The sequence below is a fragment of the Pygoscelis adeliae genome, unplaced genomic scaffold (genome assembly GCF_000699105.1).
Source record: "Pygoscelis adeliae isolate BGI_AS28 unplaced genomic scaffold, ASM69910v1 Scaffold170, whole genome shotgun sequence".
NCBI lineage: Eukaryota > Metazoa > Chordata > Aves > Sphenisciformes > Spheniscidae > Pygoscelis > Pygoscelis adeliae.
The window spans coordinates 1,459,639-1,465,638 of NW_008824002.1; positions in this window are offsets into that span (position 1 = coordinate 1,459,639).

Below are 6,000 nucleotides of genomic sequence, written 5' to 3' on the forward strand. Positions count from 1 at the left end.
CTCAATTTGCTCTCTGCTGGATATGTTAACGGAAGTCCTGCTATGTCCTATTTCTGCGAGCTATAAACTTCGACAATTTTCTGAAAGCTTGTATAGTAAAGGGTAGGTTTTAGATGAACTCATCTTAAAGGTTTATCTTGTCCTGGAAGGTTCCAAAGTTTCATCCAAGCAGGTAATCTTTTTTATCAAGACAGGAATAACCTTCAGGTAAAAATATGTTTTGGTTGTTTTGAAGAGTTTTCTTGAAAGAATTATGTCATCCTTCACACTTACTGCAGGCTTTCAGTTGGGTGTTAGATTTATTTATGGTGATGACACTTTAAACACCTTTTTCTGCTTTTAAGAATTTTAACTGTCAATGCAAAGCTAAATCTATATAATAGCAGATGAAAAATGTATTTTAGCATGTGTACTATGAACACAACTTAATGAAAAGCTCTTTGATGCTGATAAATGCAAATACAGCAGACATGTCCTGATAGTCCATTCATTTGAATAGACAATTTATTACAGCAGCCGCAGGGACACACCTCACTCTTTAGAAGTGTTGTAATCATAGTGAAGGGTACAGCAGTACCTTAATCAGCGTTTGTAAGTGCTTTTTGCAGTGGCATAGCTACCACTAGTAGAGCAGCCAGTAGTCAGCAGAGCAGAACATTTCTGCACATAGCTAAAAACATGGGAATCCTAGATTTTAAATATATTTAAAAGTGACTCTTTCATTTGTAATCATTGTGAAAAATGATGCTAGCATTTTAGGTATGTGTGCATGATTCCATTCCTGATCTCCTTGCCTCTGATGCTGGCTTTGTAATGATCACAGTTCTGATAACTCTGAATCAAGATTGTTGATATGGGCCTAGCTCATGAATAAAGGGGATTTTAGTCTAGCTAGTTTCACGTTTTCAAAGAAATTAAATGCTAAAGCATTAAATATCACTTTCCTCACCCTTTCAGTAAAAAAAACCACCCTAAATTATAATAGTTAAACTGGGAAAAAAAGTGGTGCAGAGAACAAATATGTTAGGATGCAGAAGTTTCAGTTGGATGCTGGCAAGAAGTTTGACACAGGTCAGAGGTACAGAAGCAGCAGTCTGCTGATTACAACGTTTTCATTTCTGACCTTACACAATCTCTTTTTCTAAGCTCTTGTTTCACTGAAGTGCATCTGACCTATCTCTTCCCCTAAGTGCAGAGAATAATTCTCTATAGAAAGTCACTAGCTATACTAGTACATGGAACAGAATGTCAATGATAAAATACAGTGTTCGCAGTGCGTCTGCGGGGGGAAATAAACCCAAACAACCTGATACTTTTACAGTCCTAGAAATCAATAACAACAGTATTGGTTACCAAAACTAAAGTAAAGATTGTGTAAAAAATTGTAGGTTTACTGAAATTATATGTGATTTTATACGCAAAGGCTCACTCTGCACTGCCACTGAAGATGTAAAAAAAGAAGTGAAGGCACAGTTATAAAAATAAGCTCCCATTCTGAAATCATATCCGAGCTGTTCAATTTGTCATAAGCTACCAAAACAGGTTCACTGTTGCCAGCCTATGCTTAGGCTTATGTATAACATCAAAGAGTTGGGAACTGATGCTCAGGGAAAAAGACTCTGGAAGTGGACTTGAATTCTAATTCAGCCTCTCGCCTTGTCGTTGATTGCTTCACGGGATGGACAGGGTAGCTGAAGGCAAAAGTGTGTTTGTTTTCCATTCAGCTCTGAGAACAAGCTCTGGCCACACTTGTCCAAGTTTCCTCAGCCAGGGATGACTTACAAGGGCTCAGAACTAAAATGACTTCAAACTGCGTTAAGTCTTCTCCGGCCAGATTAGGAATCCAAGTGAAAGGATATTCTGTCAGAAATTTTCTGTTGTCATTTCCAGAGAAATAACCTTCTCTTCCTCAGATTCTAAAAGTTTTGAAGAATGAAAATGCAATTTAAAGGTGACTTTAATGTCAGCAGTGCTGACTGCCATGCTATGGCATACTGAAATTCTTTCCAGGTTTCAGATTTCTATAAAGACAGTAGCAATGACTGAAAATGTTTTGTTTTGGTTTTTTTCATAGCTATTTCACTCAGGAGGACTAACAATGCTGTGGACACCTGCTGTGACCAAAAAACCTTCATTGAAATAGGGAATATTCTTGAAGTGTCAAAAGATGGATTCTGTGGTGTGGGTGGGAAAATCTTCACCAATATATTAGCAAAATATTCTTATGCTTCTCATGTCATGCATATCCTTGAGATACTCATAATCAGTCATGTGATGAAGCCATTGTCAGTCATCTCTAGGTGGTTAATTGGTATGGATATACTTCAGAGTGGAATGATAGGGATTTAAGTATGAGTACCTGACATATGTTTATCTATTTTAAGGGAGAGCTGTAGCTTACCAAGAAATTATTTATTGGTACCATATGGCAATCCCCCAAACGACAGCCTAATTAAGCTTAATTTATCTCATAAAACCCCCAATTTTTTGCCATCAAAAGGGACTTAAGAACTGAAAATGTTGCTTAACATAGCTTGTGGGTTTTTTAGAATGGTTCCATTTTTTTCCTTTTATGAGTTCTCAAGATGTTTAGAGCATCATTTAAGCTGCATGGTGCTACCATAAGGAAATAAAGTTGAGGAATTCCTTTTCCCAGGTATTCCCAAGTGTTCATTTTAATGCTGTTGTTTTAATAACCTCTTGCAGCTTGCTTTGAAGGCTTTCTTCCTCAGAAATCTCTCAATCTCCAGAGGTCTATTAAAGATATATAGTAGATATCTAGAAATCTGTTAGAGATCCAGAAGTCAGACAGAATGTATGTGCAATAAACTTTGCGGTTCAGTAAAACAGTCTAGTAATAAGACCTTCAGTGTATCCACATAAAGCAAATTAAGAATAAAGTTCCTTTAAAAGTATGCTATATCTACAATATCACTACAATATAAAAGAAAATATTTTTGATGTTATGACTAAAAACAAGTGCAGAAATTTTGAGGAAGAATTGCTTCTGAAATATTTAGGTATGTCCTCTAAAAATATACTAGAAAATCAGAAGGGATGTAAAAAAGTACATAAAGGGCTATGTTAAGTTATTACTGGATTGCATGTTGTATCTGTGTGCTGGAATTGAGTGTGTGAAAATTGCTTTTCCATTGTGCCTGGTAGTTAATCAAGGTAAGAGGACCTAGGAAATTTGATGCAGAATAATTGCTTATTTTTTGTGTGTAATGCAATTACTTTTTTCTTCTACAAACTACTACTTAATATGACGTACTCTACTGAATTTGTGTTGATCATTATAATATATAGTGTTTTAATTGCCAACTGCAGGATGTATGAGCTCACAAAACTACATGAAATACCAAGTTTCTTTTTCTGACTGCCTTAATGAAGAAAAAAATGTCAATCTGAAAACAGGACCTGAACAACCACCTAAAAATACTAAAAATAATATCTTTTTAGTAATTATCTATAATCTATTTTCAATGTCATATTTTTATATCAGTGTAATTATTAGGAAGGTTAAAATTGTGATTGCCATTATTGATTCCACTAACTAATAAATAATATTCTAAGCAATGAAGGGAAGAGGAAACCTAGAAGCTAGTTCCTAAAGGGAGTATATGTGAAAACAGTTTATGTGAAGATTAGGTGCACTTAATATCATCAAAAATACAGTAGGATAGTGTAATGACTTTAAAAGATTCAAATATATATTTAGGTACACTTTTCTAATGAATATCAAGACCTTATAAAATCAGTGTTTATGGCAAGTGCTTAACATTAAAAATCTGAAATGAAGAAACAAAAGTGCAAATTTCATTTTGAATCTGTTTTCTTCCTTAACTGGAGCAAGCTACAGGGGTATATTTCCCTCTACCTGACATGATACATATACGCCTTATTAGGGAGTTTGTCCGTCATATAACTCAAGGACAGTGTGGTTTAACTGTTGTGGTTTAACCCTGCAGGCAACCAAACACCAGACAGCCATTTGCTCACTCCCCCCCAGTGGGATCGGGGAGAGAATCGGGGAAAAAAAAACCAAAACTGGTGGGTTGAGACAAAGACAATTTAATAGGACAGAAAAGAAAGAGAAAATAATAATAATGATAAAAGAATATATAGAACAAGTGATGCACAATGCAATTGTTCACCACCTGCTGACTGATGCCCAGCCAGTTCCCGAGCAGCGGACCCCCGGCCAGCTTTTCCCTAGTTTATATGCTGAGTATGACATCATATGGTGTGGAATACCCCTTTGGTCAGTTGGGGTCAGCTGTTCCAGCCATGTCCCCTCCCAACTTCTTGTGCACCCCCAGCCTACTCATGGTGGTGTGAGAAACAGGAAAAGGCCTTGACTCTGTGTAAGCACTGCTCATCAATAGCGAAAACATCAGTGTGTTATCAACATTATTCTCATCCTAAATCCAAAACACAGCACTGTACCAGCTACTAGAAGGAAAATTAACTCTATCCCAGCCAAAAACAGGACACATGCCTAGGTCTATTAAGCAATTCTCTCATGCTGCAAAACAGCAAATCTGTATTACGATACATGACATCCATGTATCCAGGAGCAGGTTTTCCTAAATGTTTGCATAATAACTGTTTAATGCAGCTAAGCATATAATTTCATTCAGATAATATGATCATATTACATTTTTCCGTCTTCTTTTTTTTTCTTTCTCGTGGTCATGCAATGACTCTAAGCAGAAGACTATTTCTGACTAATTGATTACAATAATATTTTGGGAGGATTGCTGGGACACTTTGTTTTATTTTGTTTTCTATTCTGTAGATTTCCGCCAGTTATTAATGGATTTATTTTTCTAAATGTAGTTCTAGATCTTGCCATTCTTGAGCCAAAGCTCACCAGGAAAGTAATTTAGATATATAGATTCAGGGAAGGAAGACAATCCAGGTCCTAACTCCTCTTAAACTCTTTCAGATGCAAGAGATACTATAGAAGGTCTACATTTATGAAAAGGAAAAAATAAAAAAGAAACTTCCTTATGAACAATAACAGAGCTTTATGCACTCAACTAGAAGTGTTGTTGCCTTGACTTAGCTGATTAGAAAGGCAGGATATAGTTGTCTGATCTTTAAAATCCAGAAACCAGCCATTTCCATGCTTAATTATATTCAGGATATGAATTTTCTAAGTGTTCTTGAAGTATGACTAATATACACTATAGGAAGTGTCTCAAAGCTCTGTAAAAGATCCTGTGCTTGAACATCTTGCCAAACTTTACATTTTTGCATTTTCAGTGAAAATTCATATGGCAGGGTCATGCTTAAGATGTTTCTTAGATGTGAGTCATCCTGTCCCTCAGTTTGAAGATGGACGAGTGTGTAGCCCAGGTTGCCTAAATTGTGGGGAGTGAGAGAAAACAAGAGCGAGCTTCATTGGCCATCAAATTCATATCCGAAGGTAACAGGCCTTGACATTCAGGACTCATCATTCATAGCCAAATATACTGATCACCTAAGCTGAGGGTGAGACTGAGCAGCAAAAGCACCACCACCACCACTTTAATGAAAAGCATGATGCAGCTGCCCCCGTCTTTTGTTTTAGCTATGCTGCTTTCTAAGCAAAAGATATAGCTTCAGGCTCTTCACAGAATCACTCACCCTTACTCCTGTGTCCTGGTTTCAGCAGGGATAGAGTTAATTTCCTTCCTAGTAGCTGGTACAGTGCTGTGCTTTGGATTTAGGGTGAGAACAATGTTGATAATACATTGATGTTTTCAGTTGTTGCTAGGTAGTGTTTATACTAGTCAAGGACTTTCCAACTTCCCATGCTCTACCAACTGAGAAGGCTGGAGGAACACAAGAAGCTGGGAGGGGGCACAGCCAGGACAGCTGACCCAAACTGGCCAATGGGATATCCCATACCATGTGACATTCCATACCATGTGACATCATGCTCAGTATATAAAAGCTGGGGGAAGAAGAAGGAAGGGGGGAATGTTTGGAGTGGTGCTGTTTGTCTCCCCA